The sequence below is a fragment of the Pezoporus flaviventris genome, unplaced genomic scaffold, assembly GCF_033815535.1.
Source record: "Pezoporus flaviventris isolate CSIRO_AGI_PZ_B2104156 unplaced genomic scaffold, CSIRO_AGI_Pfla_v1 ptg000083l, whole genome shotgun sequence".
In the NCBI taxonomy this organism is placed as follows: Eukaryota; Metazoa; Chordata; class Aves; order Psittaciformes; family Psittacidae; genus Pezoporus; species Pezoporus flaviventris.
This window is the reverse complement of record NW_026892631.1, coordinates 3386326-3406535: the sequence shown is the minus strand read 5'-3', so window position 1 is coordinate 3406535 and position 20210 is coordinate 3386326. Positions and strand designations below refer to the sequence as shown.

At 42.0% G+C, this 20210-nt stretch overlaps 1 protein-coding gene across 2 annotated transcripts in view; it reads right to left on the bottom strand.

Annotated features, from left to right (window-relative positions):
- Positions 1 to 5711, bottom strand: part of DISP1 (dispatched RND transporter family member 1) — an 87761-nt gene extending 82050 nt beyond the window's left edge. Inside the window, exon 1 of one of the 2 annotated variants that reach the window (XM_061475482.1) lies at positions 5605 to 5711. The gene's annotated coding sequence lies outside the window, so the exon portion shown is untranslated. The remainder of the gene's footprint in view (positions 1 to 5604) is intronic. The other variant, XM_061475480.1, reaches the window with a different exon arrangement.
- Positions 5712 to 20210: the final 14499 nt, after the last annotated feature.

Here is a 20210-nt window from a genome sequence, read left to right as displayed (position 1 = left end):
AGGGCAGAAAATTCCTCAGAAAGGCTTTTAAGTTCACATCAAGCCTCGAAGCACCTTCAGTCCAAGTCTCTAGGTATCAAGCACCTACTGTGTGCTTATTACAACTAACAGGAAAGTTCAAAACTCTGAAGATCACAAATGAGGCCTTGCACATAAAAGGAACCAGGCTCCCAATCCCCCAGCTTTAATTCCAGCACTACCCTGAAGCACAAGTGTAATCTGAGCTGTATCATTCCACTCGCATTCCAGGTAGAATGGATTTTGTGTTTACAAAATGTGTCTGCTCAAACCCCACTACTGATGGTCCATCCTGTGTATAAATGTTTAATCACGAAAGGCAGCCTGAACACATACCAGTGGCAAATGCATCTTCCCTAAGCTAAAACATCTAAAAATCCTTATGTTACACATACAATTAAATATGCCATTGTAAAGAAGTCTTAAAGAGATGTGCCTTGAAAGAACCAATTTCTTAAGTTAGTCATTTTAATGTCTAAAAAACTTTTAAAGTATACTCATTGATCAGACAGGTCCAAGTCACAGGAAGATGATGCGGCTGTACTTATTCAAACCTGAAACAATGCTCATCCATACTCTCTTCAAGCATTAGGAAAAACAACAAATGTGATGCTTCAAAAAAGCAAGCCACAAGCACAATATTAGCTGTGGTAATAAACCTTACTGCCTTTGAGATTTACTCCTTGGTACAGCTCCAACAGGCATGTCTTATCACATGCAAGGATGGCAATGGCATAGAAAAATACCAGGAAGTCTAAAACAAGGCTGTTTACAGCCCTTGACCAACCTTGGTTAAATAAAGGCAGAAGATAAGGAATTAAAGCTCTAGGGGAGGCAGAGATTCTGGACAATCCAGGAAAAACAATAGTTTAACTTCTAAATACTACAGCTCTGCACAAGAAAGCAATACTGCTGAGCATGCAGGCTTCACCCAGGAAAAATAAACTGTTTTCAGATGCCAAGGCAAACATTTTCTCCTATTAAAGCACTTCCCATTTTATCTGCATGTCAAGTTCATTAACAAAGAGAGACTATACAAGACTCAAACACGGTATCCATCTGCTAATAGTTATGGCTTAAATTAGTAATTTTTATTAATTTGTGCTCTATAGCACGAGTTATGTTATAGTACAGACAGCACAAGAGTTTTTTTATCATCCTGCATTTGTCTGTTTCTACAAAAACAACAATGCTACCAATTAAGATATACAGCAAGATCATTCTTCAGAGACCCGAGTACAGAAAGCTAATGTTATTTCAAGTCATATGTTGACTATACCAACCCACAAGAAAGCAAGTTTTTCACCTCTCCCATATAGGATAAAGATGGGAGGTAGGAACAAAACCAGGGAGTCCAGAAGTGTGTTTAATTCACAGCTTCTGTAAACTGAGCATCCTGTGACTACCACTCCAGGTTCTGCACCACTGAGGACAATGAGCACATCACTTTACCATGTCCCACATGAAGGCTACCTGTACCTCTCACTCTGGGCTACATCCCTTAAGCTGCCTCCATACCACAAGTCCCCCAGTTCCCTACCTCAGCACTCAGGTTTTCCCCTCCCAGGGACAGGCTACAAATGTTCCTATACTCATTTCTATCCAACAACCAACCAACCAAAACACCTTTCACCTTTATAAAACTGCTTCATACACTACTCAGGGTTTCCCAGCCACAGAATCCTCGCTGTTATTGGAGCTTTCACCAACTCAGCTGGACTGTGCTCTTTGCTGCCCAGACCACTCCTCAAAAGCTCTTGACTTACTGTATTTGCTGTTCCAGAAATTACATGCAGGAGGGGGGAAATCACTTTTTTGACTACTACAAGCCTCAAAAAAATCAGAATTCATACGGAAAACTCATGTGGTTGCTCTATTAAAGCCAAGCCACATGCACCAGCAGCATTGGTGTATCACACCTCAAGAAGAGATCCCCTTAAAAGGGTAAGTTACTGTAACAGGGATCTCATTTGTACAGTAAAGCTAAAAATTATTTTGCTTTCAACAAAACACCCATCTGTTAATAGTTATTTGCATTAGAAACTTCAGGGTCAGACAAGCAATAGTTACAGATTTTGACTAGTCTAGCATTAGCCTCACTGAAGGTACGATTTAGAGGCTACAGCCTACTCTTACATCAAAATAAAAGCAACCTGCTTTCTTAGGGCAGAAAAGCAACCTGCTTTTTTTCCTTTTAATATAAGAACATTTTCACACCTTCCAATACTGTTTAATTTTTGCTGCACTTCACACCAAAGCCCAGACGACTTTGTAAAAACCGTTCACAGGAAGTCACACTAAACTCAGAAATACCATATGGTCGCTGAACAAGAAAATAGCCAAAGCAAATGAATGCCATTGATCACTTTCAAGAGAGATAGTTGTAGGCTTGCTAATTATTTGAGGTGCTTATTATGGATTTCAAAGTTTGGAAGTAATTCTATACTTCTATCCAAGCCAGTAAATCAATCATCTCTGTTAAAGGCTTAGAGGAAAAGTAAAGCTTATTGCTCAAATCTATGGTCAACATATGAGAAACATTACTATGAAAGCCATTCAGAAAGCCTCCTCATGGGAAAGGGTAACATTATGAGAACTAAGTGTTTTCACATGTTCTTTTACCTTTGTTCTTTTATAGTCTTATTTTTCACCTCTTCTACGGCAAGATTTTTTTTGGAGGCTACTAATCTGAATTCCATCTCTTTCTTCTCAAGGCCCCTTAGGACTGCTCTCCCCCATCAATGTCTTTTGTTCCCGCTACAGCAATTCTCCAGTCAGTCAAAAATAGTTTCACATGGCATTCTCCAACAGAGTCGGAATCTGCAGTGGTAGCAGATTTGGAAAGAAGTGAGAAAGAAATAATTTGAAGGGGAAAACCCCTCCGCTCTCAGCAGTGTTGTAAGCTTGTCCGCTGAAAAATGGAGAACAAGCTTTATCCTGAAGTCGTAATTCTCACACATGACTAAGCAAGAGAAGGCTTCAAACTGAGACCAAGGTGCTGCTCTGTACACAGGAAAGCCCAGACACCAACACTGTTCTCTCCCAGGTTCCATGAAGGCAAACAGTTGCCACTGCCACCCTATGTGTTGCAAACAACCCTAACTCTGCTACAATGAGTTCAAAAGCAGGGTAAAAAAAATAAATAAATTGCAATGACTGGGGCTTCCATCTATTCCCTACATACAGACAATGCCCTCCAAAAGGGGGGAAAAAAATCCCTTCATCTCAAATTATGCTACAAAGTCTCAGACCCTAACAGACTCTTCCATATTTTGCATCACTAAACTATCCAGTCCCAATTGCAACATCCATCTGCTTTTAACTGACCTACACATTTAAGCTTCTAATTTCACAGTAACTAACTGTGTCCTCAACCCAGGCTATTATATCACTACAGGATATTACTCACTTTGCTGTAAAGGAGGAAATAAATCTTTCTGCAGAATTTGATTTTCCTTTCTATTTAATGACTTCAAAAATATCTCGTACTACAATCATGGTGTAGTTCAACCATTCTATGTCTGAACACTAGAATATTAGTGTCAAAGGCTGTTGTTTTGTTACTGCAAGCTTAACATTTAAAGATCACTACTTATGCAAAAAAAAAAAAAAAAAAGACCCTGGATGTTTGTCTGCCTCTTTAATTTATATCTCAGTTCACTTGTACATTCAGCATCCCAATGCTAGCTGCAGTTTCTGGGAGCTACTGCAAAACTGAAAAAGCACAAGTAATTTATTTTACATTCATGGTAAAATAAATAGAACTTGTCAGCATTATAAACATTGTAACATACTGTGAATGTTTATAAGCATTGCTGTTTGAGTCAACAATTTAGTGATTACAAACATAAATATTTGCCACAAGAGTCTATAAAAGCCCATGTTTTAAGTATTTATGTTTTCTTAATACACATTTCCCCGCTACAAACATTTTCACACCCCCTTGCATGTTTCACACTGTATCTCTTCCACTTCCATCACTGCAGGCTGCTCACTTCAGACTCTTACCCTCTGCCCCATCAAGAAATCCCATCTTCTTCCCAGTCTTTATCTGTCCCAGCTGCTATCTTGCACCTTTATTCCCACGCAATTCCACCAGACAATACTTCTAAACCTGAGCTCGTTTGTAAGCCCACTGGCAATCTGGATGCCTTATCCTAAGTTACAGGTTTAGATAGTCTATAACAAGCTGCTTGCAATTCTGATCAGACCGCTTTTGTTCATTTAAGGCATGCATACACTACAGACACACTTTGATTAACTATAGATTTTCATCCCTCCCTTGAAAAAAGCTGGCTCTCATTTGCTGACATACAATGTGAACCACCAACCATTCTGCAAAACCCTGTTTTTCACTCTTACCCAGAAGCTGAGAACACAGACGGAGTGCCCTACTGCCTTCCCCACAGAAATGTTTCCAATTAAACTAATATCCTCTTCTCTTCTACTGGGAAAAGGATGGGAAGAGATCACCACGTGCGCTACCCTTCACATAGGGTCTGGAAGCAGGTACAGTGACAACTGGCTGCAAAGCCTGTAGATGCCAACACTAAAAACACGGTAACTGGTTATTTGCACTGAATCCAGAATTTAAAGGTTTTTACACTACTCATCACATACATACCTCTGGACAGACCTCTGCCTTAAGGGTCTCACCAATGCACCTCCAGTGCTTGCCATCACCACTGGAAGCAAGGCTTCAGCAGCTATCAGAGTACTGGTTGTGCAGACAGAAGTCAGGAGTTAACCATATCTTAATTTGTTGAGACAAAGGGTGCCACAAGTACGACTGCCTGCGAACCTTACGTTCTCACAATCTTTGCTCTTAACAGTTAAACTAGGCAACTACAAGCAGCTTATGCCCGAACAAAGACTAAAAGCCAGTGAAAGGCTGGTCATGATTCAGAACTAAAAAAGTTGAGTCTCTGAACACCTTTTGTAAGAAACAAGCAAAAAAAAAAACAAAAGGCCCCCGCTCCCACTGAAATAAACACAAAAATCAGAAGTGGAGGTAAATAACCAATTTTTTACATATTTTACATAATGCTTTAAAACAAAGCTTAGAGGGCACAAGGGCATCGCCGGCTTCCCAGCGGCTGAGAGGCACCGTGACCGGCCGCACATCTCCGCCCCAACGAGAGCTCATCCCTCCACCGCGGAGGGGACGCCAGTATCCCGCGGGTCCGCACCCTCGGGAGCGCCACCCGAGACGAGGGGATTTCTCTCCTGTGCCACAGCCACCTCCTCCCCCGACCTGCTCCAAAGCGCAGGAGGGAGGGGGCCACCTCCCGCAGAGAGACGGAGCGGGGGCCCGCCTGCCCTGTGGGGCTGCAGGCGGCGAGGAGCCGTCCCGGCGTGGAGAGGAGAGGCGGGAGGGCAGCCCGCTGTGCTGAGGGGCCCGGCTGCCCGCCGGAGCCGGCTGCGGCTGACGCGGCCGGTACCGCCCTCCCGCCGCGGGGGCCGCACACCTCAGCGGCGGCAGCGCGGAAAGACCGCCCCGCGGGGCCCGCCCGCCCCGGCGGGCTCCTCTCACCTCACGACCTGGGGCGGGCGTGGAAAGCCGCTGTCCCGCCCGGCGGTGCGTACCTGACGGCTGCTGCCAGCGGCGCGGCCCCGGAGGCGGCTGCCCGTTGTTGTGGCCCGGGTGGCGGCAGGAAGCGAGCAGCCCCCACGACGGCGGCGTCTCCACCGTGGCGCAGTTACCATGGGACGGACGCCCTCTCCCTCCGGAAGTCACCGCCGGGAGGGCGGGGAGCGTGAGGCGGGGAGAGGCGCCATCTTGAGTGCGGCGAGAGGCGCCTGGCTTCCGCCATCTTGAGCGTGGCGTGGCCGTAGGGCTCTGACGTCCCGGTGGGTCTCTGTCCTCCCCGGGGCTGGGCCCATCCCTGGGCTCTGCACCAGTGAGCTCCGGAGGTTGTCTAAAACTCACCAAAGAACGACAGCCTAAACACATAGTTTCAAAGAGATCTAAACAGAGGAAAAGTCGTACCTGGGCTTGAAATGATTCTCTTCAGAGTGAGAAAATTACAGTATCGAAAAGTGGAACGAGCGTAATGCTACCAGTGGAAAATATGTGGGGTTTTTACCTGGAAGAATTAAGTAAACTCAACATGGCTCACTCAGCAGCCATCCTGTAGCTTGAGGTGGCCACAGAGGATCTGTGGCACCACAGTGGGACAGGGAGCACGGTGGAAGGAGAGGAGCACAATGGCAGCCTAGTTTGGCTCCTCAGCATCACCATGGCTCCAGCAGCCAGGGCAACCTTGATCATAAAAAGAAATGTTAATACTGTATATAAAATTACACATACAAAACAATATTATATCTGGGTGGGTAAATCCAGTGCTGAAATCCTAGGAAAACCTTGCTACAGCCATAACTGTGCCATCTTGTGCATATGCTTTAGCTTTTAATTACATGACTGCATACCATTTTGTCCCAAAGGACCTGTGCCTCATTAGTGCACAGAATGGGCTGAAATATGGTTGTGCTGTTACTCAGAGATGTGATTTCCTCACTTTTGAGCACTTGCTTTTGCTGTTGGGATAAAAGTACAACTTTAAAAACTAGAATAAAACACTGGGTAATCTGCAGTGATCCCTTTTACAAGCCAAACTGTTACACTGTCATACCATTGCAAGGGTGATTTGCTCTGTGAAAGACATCCTGAAGCACATGAAACACTGATGGGCCAGGCTATCGATAGTTTGAAAGTCAGAGCTTGCAGTCTGAGTCAGAGACCAGCCCCCCCTCCCTCCCCCCTTTCCTCCCCATTCTTCCTCTAGGGTTCACTTGGCATGGTTTTTATTAAAAGCTTGCTTTAATCTTGAGTTCTGACTCAGACCTCATCCTAAATGCTAGCGGCACGTCTCCTGTATCAGCACAGGAGTTTGCGTTTGGTCAGACAGGGGTAGGATCAGAGCATGAAGTGCTGTGAAGCTGATGTTTTTAACTCTGTCAAGTCCGGCACTAGAGACACGCTCGGGAGCACGGTGGTGAACGGGAAAGAGCACATGAACCTTATAGGAGGTTTCTCTTCTACAAAACAGCATGAGCGAGCATTAGAGGAGAAGCTCCAGCCCCTCTGGCTGCAGAGGGACTTTGCTGCCAGGCCTTGTTGCTTTATATCATGTTCTGCCACCTCATTTCTGATTGTGCTGATTTCTTCTATGGGCTCAAGCAGCTACTGAGTCATGTAATATAGATTCTGTAATTCCTGTGAAACTTCCTAGTTGTTTTTTTTTTCACAAAATACATCTTCATATATCATATAAATATATACCATTTATGCTTCAGTGATCCTCCAGAACCACCAGAAATGTGAAGTACCTGTGTAGCCACGCCACAGCTCCTGTCTTCCAGTGCCATCTAGTGCTCCCGGGTGGAAGAGATGCTGTAACTAACGGAATTTCTCTTCATCAGATCGATTTGATATAGAATCATAGAATAATTAGGGTTGAAAAGGGCATAATTAACATCTTTTGGAATTGATAGATGGCACTGATAGAAAGTATATTTGTAAATTAATACAATAGTTTTTTATTAAAAATCTAGGTAATACAGCAGTTCATATTTTCATTTTATAGCATTAAATTCTGACACAGATCTCTCATGTTACAGAATCATAGAATACTTTCGATTTGAAAGCACCTTAAGATCATCCCGTTCCAACCCTCTGCCATGGTCAGGGATGCCTCACACTAGAACCTGTTGCCCACGACTCTGGGGCAACATTGAAATCAACAGCACTCACAAATGAAACATATACATACATATATATATATCAATGACTTACTCCTGGATATGTTGTTCTTTCTCTGTAACTAATTAGATTGCTTCAGAAAGTAGTGGTCACCAAAAAAATAAATAAGTTTTTAAATAGTACTGAAATAATTTATCACCTTGCTTTGTTTTCACCTCTTCCAAAAAGTAGCAACCATCCAGATCAGAGTCCAGTCAAAGTTGCACTTGCAAAGTAAAATTGCAAGGCTTGGAGCAAGAGATCTTTCAGTCCAGCTACAAAAAGGAGCAAGGTCACTTTTGAAACAACAGACCAAAAATGGGGGATTATCCAGAGAAAATCTGCCTTCAGTTTCTTATCTTTTCTCCCTTGATGACTGGCTTTGCAGTAACTTCTAGTTCTTATTCTCATTCCCAGTCCACAATCAGCAATTAAATAGCTCATAAGCATTGAAATACCCTTGTCTGTCTGTTACTACTTCAAAGTAGTAAACTTAAGAGACAAACATGAGGGTCTTCTAAAATCTCCCTATATTACTGTGCCGAAAGTGTTTAGTGCTAGTACAGATAATTCCTCCTTAAAGATCTGAGATTCTAATTTAACATACAAATACTGAGCAGCAAATACAATAAAAGGAATATGAATACTGAATTTTATGCAATGGCTTTGTGTGTACTCAGGTGCTTCTACATTTAACAAACTTTATCCTCCTTACCTGGTCATGGAAATTGTGAAAGTCACTATTCTCTGAATTAGTCCATCTCAAAAGGGAACAAAGCAAGCTGCTCAGCTGCTTTCATTCCAGGGAAATTTTAATTTAATTAGAGCAATTTCAGCTCACACTTCTGGCAGCTGTGTTTATCACACTTGCTTCAAAGGATAGGAATTGGCATTGACTGACATTAGCATCAAAGCTCATTTATTCACCCGCCCACATCCTACCAGTGCTTCTGAGTTTGCCTGTTTATTTATCGCTGTAATAACACCACAGTAAATAAGATTTCATTTCAGAGCATAAATGGTTTTTGTCAAAGCATTTAGCACAGACTTCTTAAAATGTCACTGTAGAGCCCCTCATTGCAGGTTTGATGAAAAAGCAGCTAGCTCCTCTTCAGAAGAGATGTTTTAAATGCTGAACAAGGACACAGACTGGGATCCAGAATTTCTTTTTCTTTCCTTTTTGTCGACAACTAGGAAATATGTGTCTTTCAGCAGGGAGGGGAAGTGCTGGAAACTACCTGTCATCCCTTAAGCTGCAGAAGACTGCCCAAGTTCAAAGCCAGATGGTCAGGGGAGTTTTGACCTTGGGGTTTGGGGAAACCATGTGGTACTGAAGACTCAGCTCTGTTTCACAGCTGTTTTGTCCTTGCCAGCTCATACAGAGGCATGAGTGCTGCCCGTTCAGGAGCATACAACCTTCTATCATCTCTGGTGAAGTAAAAGTAGGTTCTTGCTGCTAAAAAAACATCTTTTATTTCATATTTTTGCAGCACCTGGCAAAACAGGACTTGATGCCCACTTGGAACTCATGGAGCACAGGAATGAGGTAGACAGATCATAGCTCAGTTGCCTCTTTTGGAGGCACATATAGAACCTCCGCCACATCAAACCAGACACCAGAGGCATTGGCTACAAGGAATCTGCTGCCTACATTGCAACCTCAGCCCTGGGGTAACAGAGAGAAGCCGTTAGGCTGTGGCCCCATGGGCTTATTCTATAGTTATCATCAGTAGTTTGCATAGAGTCATGATTGTTCATGGGTGACAAAATACAAGTAAGAGCAGCTCTGCAAGCAAAGGGATGATGTGGGCATTTTCTGCCTTGTGGTGAAGCATCAAAACTGGTGATGGAAATGGTTGTTCCTCCCCAAAGGTTTATTGTGCTACAAGCAGAACAGTAGTCTCCCCTAGACAGTGTTATCAGCATTGGCCATAGCTGAAAGAAAAAGATCAGAGCCCTCACTTAAAGACGTAATTCAGAACATGAACAAAGAACATCACAGCTATAAGTTGTCTCTCCGGTAGGCATACGATTCTGAAGAGAAGTTGAATTTCAAAAACCAAGGAAAACAGATGAGAGAATGACTAATGAGACTAAATTTCACTGCTTTCACCACAGCATTAGTTTATCAAATCCTGGGGCTTAATAGGCAGCAGAATTCTCATCAGACAACAGTTTTGTATAATGGAAATCATTTATGTTTCGGTGTTTCATCCAGTGCAGAGAAGCCTGTGGAGTGTGCTGGAACATTTATTGATGTTGACCACAGGTTTATACAGGAGGAGTTGAAAGGTGAAGAATTCAACTCTCCAGTGATGAAATTAGGAAGAAACAGAAATGCCAATGAAATGAGACACTCGGCAGCCTGTGAGAATGTGATGGAAAATTCACAGCTTTCAATCACCTACAGCACTTGTTATGCAGAAATAGGCTGAGCTCCCAGTTTTGCTCGGAGGTTATGTCACTTCCAATCTTCACTGTGAGACTCAAGCATGGTTTGTAGTGGCAATTTGCATGTAGATGAATGAAACATCTGCTTTCAGTGATTGTATTTCTGAAAGTTGGTTTTCACTAGTTGAGAAAGAAAACAGCTGGGGGGGGGGGGAATATTACTCTTGGAAAAAAATCCTCATGCTCTCAACCATTTCAATCAGTCTAACCTTTTTCTTTTCAAAAGGAAAATAAAATTAGGGTATCACACACAACAGAGCAGCCCTGATTGCATTTTCAACTGACAGCCCAGTGACTGGAAAACTGTTTGTTCCATTTAGCCATCCAGAAACCACACTGGCCCATGCAAAACCAGATTTTGGACATGCTTTTTCTCAACTGTCATGAAACTCTTAGGGAAAAGCATAATTTAGACATCTCTTCAAAAATATTGTCCAGAAAAACTTGTCTTGCATAGTACTTTCCATAATCCATTCTTCCAGATGTTCTTCTCTCTTTCTTCATTTGTACAAGTAATCGAAGGAGTGCAACAAAGAGTAGTTTAGGACAATACTCAATACCTCATAAGGAGATTACTGAAGCAGGATAACAACTAGGGTAAATAGATTCTTCTTTTATTAGCTTGGTTGATCTATAAAGCCAGTTTACCTTCTTATGAATACCGACTGATACTTTGCAAGACTATTTAGAAATACCAGGATATTCCACTATAATTCCCCAAGCAGGAAGCTTTCCATATTCAGAAGTGACCAGCTAATAACAGATCCACCAGAAAATAAGAGCTTCAGGTAAATGGGAACCAGATGACAGAAGCTCTAACTATCTCCTTAGCTCAAATAAAGCAGAAGATGCATTAAAGGCCATGTTCTTCCTCACAAAACTCCGTTTTCTCTTCAGTGATTTTGTTTCTTATTCTCCAGTGAGCATTAAAATCCTGCTGTGCTGGGCAAAGGGAGGAGACGTGTTACACCGTGGCCTGGTAACAGTTCATTCATAGCCTTAAATTGCTTTAATCAGAGATATATTGGAACAGCAACCTTCACTATTTAGTAGTTGAGAGATTTTGGATCACAATCTGAAACTTCATTAACATTTGCAAAAGCACTTTGGGAGAAACCCACTGTGTCCTTAACTGATCTGTCTTCAACACCCTAAGGTACCTTTTTAAACTATAAGAGTCCATGTCATTTCTCTCGGAGGTCTCTCCACCATCTCCATGGTCCTGAAGACAACACAGTTAAACATGTGTTGGATGAAAGGCAACTAATTTAGGTTATCTTCTGTTAGGAGCACTTAAAAAATCATAGTTGTCCCAGTGTTTCTAGTTACCTTGAGCATAGAGGCTCCATCACATACGGCTGATTTATGGCTGTAGCTTATGTGGTGAAGTAATAACAAGACATTTGCAATACCAGAAGCCACAAAACATAGTTCAAATAAATCCTGAAAAGCAGCAATGTGGAAACACCATCCGTAAATCTGCTGTTATGTTTTAGAAATGGAATAGTTTTGCTGTAGCAGCAGAAAGCTGAGAGAAGTCAGTGTTAGAGCTGGATGGGTAAGCTGCATTCACCTCTGGCTCATGTTTCAAGCAGGGTCCCAACTGCAAAGCCTCCTGTGCTACCCTTTTCCTCTCTTGCTCCCTCCCCTATGCGAGCATGACGAAATGCTATTAAATAGGTTTATGCATCAAAAAATCAAATTTAAGACTGTTAAAGAGAAATAAGAATAGCATTTGATGAGCAAGAATCAAGCTCAAGTAGAAGAGCTCAGAATATGCTGCCAGGGCTACACTACCATTTTTATGTATCCCTTCTTAAAGTAGACAGTCACTTTAAAGAACAAACTGGCACAAGCTGGTACTTCAGGCCTTCAGGGAAGTTGTATTGTGCCTAAATTGCAAGAGCTCATGCCTGATTAATCCCTGAAGTTAAAATTCTGTGTAAAACTAACTAATTAGAACTTGAAATACAAGTTTAGACAGTTTCAACAACTTTTGTGGTCCCTTCACTTATTATAGGCATCCCTCTGCAATGCAAAATGAACTTAAAATGAGTCTGCAGTCTTCTAGCCTCACATTTAAACAAATCCCATATTTTCTGTAGACTTTTACTACTAGAATAACTCAACTTCCCCCCAGTTTTCATCCGTCCTTAGTTACAAATTTCACCTGGTTGATATCTCTGCAGGGTTTCCTCAAGAAGCACTGGGGCACACCTTTCATCAGCTAAGTGTCCAGTACAATAACCATTGTCACCTCCATCAATAACCAGTCTTTCTGCATAACAAAGCAGGGCAGATTATTTTCTTCTTGGCAGGAATTAGTAAGGGATAATTGGAGTTACATTACATTGTTAGCTGGATCACCCAACAGCCAACAACACTAATAAAACCAGGAGTGCTGCAACAGAGCAATGCACTTTAGAGACCTTCAGTGAGCTGATGACAGAAAAACACCTTATAAGTTGGTTTTGGGGAGGGGTTTTGTGTCACTCATATTCACAAGATTCTTCTGTGGTTAGACAAAGTTTTCTAAGGTACTCCTCTATTTCTAAATATCTTAAGATTCTCCATTTCTTAAGATTTTTCCTTAGGAAGCACTGCTAACCCAAAATTCTGGCCCCAGAACTGGGGCCAGTATTTGTCCCCAAAGCCTAGACAGACATTGATTTCCGGTTCTGCTACTGAACTGACAGAAGTCAACAATGTGGCCATGCACCCACATCACTTTTGCCATGCACCTCCACCTCATCAGTTTGGGGAATAAAACTCCTAAAGTTGTCTCGACTGCTTGATTGTTCACTTTCAAATATCATTTACAATCAAAATCCATCTTAAATGTGGCAGCTTCACAATGTACAGTCCAGGAGGGCTGGTGTGTGTAATAGGACACATAAACTAACAATCATACACAAAGCTTTACTAAAGCTTTCAAATAGCTTCAAGTAAAACAGTAAATGAAGTATTACAGAGCCAAATTTGGTCCAACAGTAGATTTTTGGGGGCTGAAATCAGCTTTTAACATCTTCTGTGGCATAAAGCATAATAGCAGAGTTTAAATAAAGCCTGATGAAGCACATCCTCTCCATTCTCCTACGCAAGATACAGATCTTATTTAGCTGGTTCTGTGTCCTGTTGTATTCCTCTTCTGTATATTTGTATCTGGGTTGGTTGAATCCAAAAAACATGGCAACTATCCTTGCAAGGGATTCACAAACTGAAGAAAACCAAAAGGCTAGTAATAACTGGAACATCCTCCTTCTATGAAAGGGCTTTTTGCAACAGGCGTTTTACAGGATGGCAGAAAACTGCGGAGCAATCCTCTGTATGAACACAAAGAATCAGCCAATGAGATGACATAAGGCACAATTCACTTAGTGAAAATCTTCTCCTTGCTTGAGAAACCTCCTTCATAATCCAGCATTTCTGGGATAGCCACATCTCCCGTCCTTCATTCCCTGTACAAAACATCTCTCCCAGACTATGCTTCAATTACACAAATTCATCTCTGTTTACTTCATTACGTGACCTCACTACTACCTCAGAACATCCACTTCCACCTCCATATGTACACCTGATTTGCTCTCTGTAGGGGTTGAGAAATGGAACTGGCATCTTTTACATTTTAGGAGGTTGCTGAGGAAAATTAACTGATTGCAACTGATTACAGGCCCCACCTTCCCAGATGCAGCACTGCCCTGCCTATGGCAAGCTGACAGACATCACCTGGAATAAACCTCAACCCACGCAATTCTTTCAGCTTTCTCAGATAATGTTCTTGCAGCAGTTATTGCTTCGACCCCTTTTCTTTATGGCCTCACTTCCTGTCCCTTGGCCAGTTCTTCCTGCTTCACCGGTCCTTACACCCTCCTACTTGTGCACCATGCTCTCTCTTTAGTTACTCTGGTCCAACCTCAGATGCTTTTCATAAAACCCTAACAGATGTAGCTGAAAAATCAACTTGCTGCCTACTAATTAACATAACAGATTGTAGGTCACACTGATTGCAATACACTAATAAAGTTTCCAATAAGTGTCAGTGACCTTTATTTTCAATTGCTGATAATCTGTTGTTAGTACTGAAGTATTTTGTCCCATGTGGGGAAGAAAAAGACTTCCAAATGCTTGAAAACATAGATAGGAATAAAATAACTTTTTTTCTGTAGTCCATGTTAAAACAGTTCTTTGTTGTCTTCACTGCTGTAAATCACAGAGGAACTAGAACCTTTGAGTCTTGAAATAAAGAGTTGGTCACTGGTTCAGCTTTTGCTGTACCTCTGAACATTTGCCCACGACCCAAATATACAGGTTCAAAGTTAGGACACGTGCTTTGGAGGTTTCTTTATTATATTTTTTCATTAAATGCCCTATTGATGTTGAATAATTGAAAAGGGATGATATACACTGTGCTCATGTATCATTTTCCACCTATAAGTCCTATTCTTATCAGTTGGAGAGAGGGGACTTCGGAGTACTGCCTGTGGAGCTGGTCAGGATTGCAGGGCAAGAAAAGCTGTTGTCTATAGGACCCCATCCTCAGTCATGGAGAGCTTGGAATATGTGAATGAGGAGTCTGAAGAGTAAGAAACACTTGCCATCCTTTGGCAGGAGTGTTGACCATTCACAGTCACTACAGATGCACACAATAAAAACACTACCCACAGTGTAGCATGCTAAGTGTCCCATGATGTTTCTAGCTGGATACTCTAAGTGAGTTGTCTGCTGACAATCTTGACTCGTCTTTATTCTGTAAAAAATGACATTGCAGAGCATTCAAATACTCATCTATCAGCTCTCCTCAAGAACCCAGGGGATGAACAAGTCCCTATTCTGTACTACATTCCCATGTTGTGCAGCAAATAAAAGAGGACAGACTGCACAGGTATATAAAATACACTGAAAATAGATCATGCTGTCTTGAATGAGTAAATATTCCATGTGTAAAGTCCTCTAGAAAAGTGGTGCATGACCTTGTAATTAAAGCCTGTCATGCTGCATAAGGACAGGGGACTGAATTAAGCTTTCATGGAGCTATTCATACTTTTTTGCTTAACTGATTTTGCCATCATAAGTTGCTTTTTGATGTCTAACTGCAATGTAATAATTTTTATTTATAATCAACACATCACACAGTACTAAACAAAAATTAACCTAAGCATCTGACATAATGCTATATATGGAGATGTGATGTTTATGTGATGTTTAATACCACTGGCAGCAAAAAGTACATTTAATGTGAGAGGATGGAATTAACATCAAGTAGCTTCATGTTCTTCAAAATCAGAAAGGTCAGTCATGGCTCTGATCTTATTAGGAAATTAATTACTATTTCACCCTCAGCACAGGGGTTAAAACTGAGCAGGCCTCTGCCTTGGACATTTATACTCAGTATTTTCATCAGTGAATGTGTTGGTGCAATACATGTAGCTGTGAATATATTTTTGCAAATAGCTAAGAGTATCATAGAAAATAGAAATAAATTCAAAAGAATTTTTGTAAAACAAATAGAATCATAGAATAGTTAGGGTTGGAAAGGACCTTAAGATCATCTAGTTCCAACCCCCCTGCCAGGATGTAAGGAAATCTGCCCTTAGACAAGATGGGAAACAGCTGCTTAGGTAGCAGATCTGTACTACTCTGTCTCGGTGAGGCCCAGCTGGAGGCTTCTGTTCTGTTTTGGCCATGACAGCATTTGAAAAGCATGTGGAGAAATGAGAGAAAATCCAGAGGACAGCAATAAGAATAAGTAAATAGCTTAAGGACTAAGACTAAGGCAGAAAGATGCAAAGGGGTGGTGGTGTTTAGTCTACAGATGGAAAAGCTAAGGGGAGGCATAGCAACAGTCAAGTACAGGAAAAGGTCATGAAAGACAAAAGGATAGTTTGTCAATAGGGTAAGAGAGGAACTTGAAATATAGACAGCATAGTCTATATGAAATAAAGAAAACTCTATTAGTCAAAGGATTCAGGAACGTTACAACCACTACCTGGGTAGCTGATGCAGTTACCATGACAAAATGGTCCACTCTCAATTAGAACCATCCTATTTTGATTCTTCTGCAAGTGCTCTCTGCCATGCTGGTCTAACTGTGAAAGTTGCACAAAATTCATAACATACCTAATATACTACACCCTGGTTGTTACTGCCCTGTGTGATAATCAGGTTTTTCTGTTGCCTTCAAATTGGTCTTTTGCTCACACTAAGGCTGGCTCTAGGTATTCAAAACCAAAGGGAAATGTCCTGGAACAGAGCAGCTGCTGGGACACAAGGCAAGAGATTGTCTGAGTTTGCCAGTATTCCATGGCCTTGGCAGTGACCTTTATGAAAAGGTAGTTGCTCTCCTGGTCTCAGAGCATGCATGGGCTCCTAGATGTCCCCATGTAAGTAATGACAAAGATGTCCTTTTCAGCATAACCTGATTAAACGATGTACCTTGTTACAGCTCTTCCCATTGTAAAGCTGCAATACCGTTCCTGGGTGCATACTGTTACTGGTCTGCAGCCATCCAGAGGGCTGCTGCCTGGACCAACTTCATGCTGTTGACCAGAAACCATAAACTTGCAGCAAAATATAAACTCTGCTGACCCTCAGTGGCCATAACTTCACTATATACTATGGGATTTCATTGTTTTCTTTATAAATTCAAGAGTGCTTTTGTCCTGGTTCTGTTATGCACTGTATTATAGTTGGGGGGGGGGGGGGGGGAGGAAAGGTATTGACTAACCTGCTAAGGGCAAAAACTGGGGAAGTCCTGTCAGCAGAGAAGAGGATCTGGGTATCACAAACAAAATACCTGACCTTAAGATTATGCAGCAATTCAACAGAGCAAGTGCAATCTTAGATCTAGGAGCTACCAAAATCGACACTGTAAACTGAAGGTGAGTCATTCATTGGGACAGAAAGATTGGAGGCATGAAGCAAAATGATTACAGACCACTACATGGCTCTAACAGACAGATATGATCCTTGGAGACACCAGGAGGTGCATGTCTGGTTCTGACAGGGAAGACTCAACATGCTCTGTTAGTGAGGCTTCACCTAGAATATTAGACACAAGTCTGGCTTTGAGAGCCAGGCAACAGGAATTTGAATATGCAAGTAATGCCGCAGGGTGACCAGGGGAACTGAAACCCTCTTTTATGAGAGGAACTTAAAGATTAACAGGAGCTGCCACAAAGGTGACTGCGTAAACACACTGACAAAGAAGGATACCCCCTTAGCCAGAGTCCTGCGACATCCCTGAGAAGTTCAGTGGATACCTAAATGATGAAGAGTAGCTGGCTGGACAGAAGAAATGCTGACTGGTGCAGGACAAAGAAATTGTGATCATGAACTGACCTTCCAGGAAAGTAGGAGTCAGCAACAGCTATTCTGGGAACTGACATCCTGTGCCCACTTAAATATCAACACCAAAAAAGTACAGTAACTCACTCATTACCTACCTAAAATGAGCTTCTCTGCAAGAGATCTCCCAGACAGACTGCAGTCAAATCACGCTAAATGCTATAAAACACAGACCAGAATGACAGCTTTTCACCCAAATGGTTCATGTTTCCGTTATAAGCCAACTGACAGTAAACAGATGTTCACCACCACAGCAGAAGACAAGCAGAAGACAAGACAACCCTTAGGCTGACTCCACAGCTCTCAAAAGCACAGTCCCATCTCACAAGCTCCTGACACTCCTCAGGCCACCCCAGCAGCAGCAGTGGCTCTCTGCCAGTCAATCCCACTTTGGCCTCTGCCAGGACGTCGGTAGCTCTGCTCTAACTGGCATTCAGTTGCCTGAAGATTCCACATGCTGCAACAGTAATGAACAGCCACCCCACCACTTGTCTTCATCTGAACTTCCCTGTGTGTTTTACAGCTCTGCCTCTACATTACCTGTTTATTAAACAACCAACAGACCACATTTGGTATCCCTGTGCTTCTCCAAGCTGTTCTTCATAGAAAACTTAATCTAGGTTTTCTAAATTGCTCACTGCTAGGTATGTCTGATGAGGTGGATAGTTGAGCTGCACGAGAGAATCTCCTTTCTGTGTGTATGTTTATACACCAGCTGCCTGTGAGAACTAAGGCAAAACCATAAGGTTTGCTGTGGTTTTAGAAAGGCAAGTCATTTAAGACAGAAAGCCTGTGCTGTCAGAGGAGTTCCCACCCCCCCCCCCCCCCCAGCTGAAGAGTGCAAGAATGCCAGCTTGCATCAATCTCAGGAAAAAGTGCTGTAAGTTTTGTGATTGAGTTAGAAATCTGAGCAACGTCATCAGCCCAGATGACATGAATGTGCTAGTCACAGAAGTGTGAGACAATTTATCTCAGCTCTCCATCAGCTTTGATCTGCCTGAACTCACAGTTTAGAGAAAATACCCTGCAGACTTTTCCTCCAACAGGGTAACAACACTGAGCCTTGCGTTTTCCAAAGCTACCGATAACAAATGAGTCTAGGACTCGCTACTCAGAATCTGTTTTCACCTTCAGAAAGCCAAATCTCATTTTGTTATGGCTTCAACAGAAAACTTGCAAACACAAACCAAAGCAAGCCATGTGCAGACATCTACATACAATCTGTAAAGGCAGTTATAAAACTGGTTTGAAGTGTCCACTCATCCTCTTTATCCCAATGCTGTTAGCTATAAGCATCATTGGTGGTTATTTCACTTCTTACTCAAATGCACAAGAAAATAAAGAAAGCAATAAAGCATGGAATTCTAGTTTTTTTTCCCTGTCACTTAGAAAGTGAAGTAGCCTGCAAGGGACTAGAAAAAGCCCACAGTAAGACAGATAGGTCTTTTTCAAGGAGTTGGTCAGCTTCCTTAAGTCTGAAGTGTTCTAAGGAACTCATCAGCTGTTTTCAAACATGAGGCAAACTGTGGGTCTTCAGGAGCTCTCAAGAGACACCAGTGACTTTGTGTGAATTGGTAACCTGTTTCAGAGTAAATCTGTTTCAGCAGAGACTGCTGCTGCTAAGATTACCGTCTTTATGGAGGAAAGAAAAACAATAATCCAGCCCAGCAGCTACATGCTAAAATCATGAACCCTCCCCAGATGCTTGGTTGGCTCCATGGTTGAAGGGATGAGCCTGGTGTCAGGAAAAAATCCCTGTGAATTAGAAACACTTTAGTTTCTAAACCAGCGAGGAAAATTTGTCAGAAAGTTGCTCTCCAGGACATTGTCAGATTCCCAATGCTATGCTCAAATTGTCCAGTCTTCACATCCCCATAACATGATTTGGAATGATCAAAATGAAGGAAAAGATAGTTTTAGACAGCCAAACTATTGTTCTCTGAGGTCTATGTATAAACTGAAATCCTTTAAATCACTAGGAAGGAGGAAAAGTTACAGATAATCACAGAATCAGTTACAGATGCTTCTACTGAAGTCAACCTGCATGAATGAAACACCTCCTCTGTAACTTTTTTCAATGGACCTTGTTGAGGGAAGATTTATTTCAGAAAGAAACAGTCATCAGAGTCCAACAGAGACTATTTATTTCTGCTAGAAACTGTGCTAAAGTTTGAGAGGCTAAAAGACATTATGTGTATTTACACTACAAACGGAACAAGCCAACCAAGCATCTGAATACAGAAAGAGATGTTTCCCACAAATCCTATGTTCCCACCTGCTGGCAGTGTAGAGAAGTGACCAGCAAGTAACTTCCCAAATAACCTCTTCACAGAGTATACAGACATTCTCAGTGTCACAGAGCTGTGGAAGCAGTAGGAGTTTGTGCAGGCATAGGAAATCATACCTAAATACTTTTAAAAACCAGAAGTTTGGAAATTCCATCTTTTCTCATTCTGCTCCATGACTTGAAGTGCTTCGTTGTAGCTACTGCTTCCATATGCACTCAATTCACATATCTTCCTCATTTAAATCCTCCTTTGGCATACTGCAAGGATAAAGTACTCTATAATCATTAAATTTGCATTAAATTGGAGAAAGTAACATTCAAGATAAACCATTTTACGTTAAATTTTAAATGATGAAACTAAACCCGATT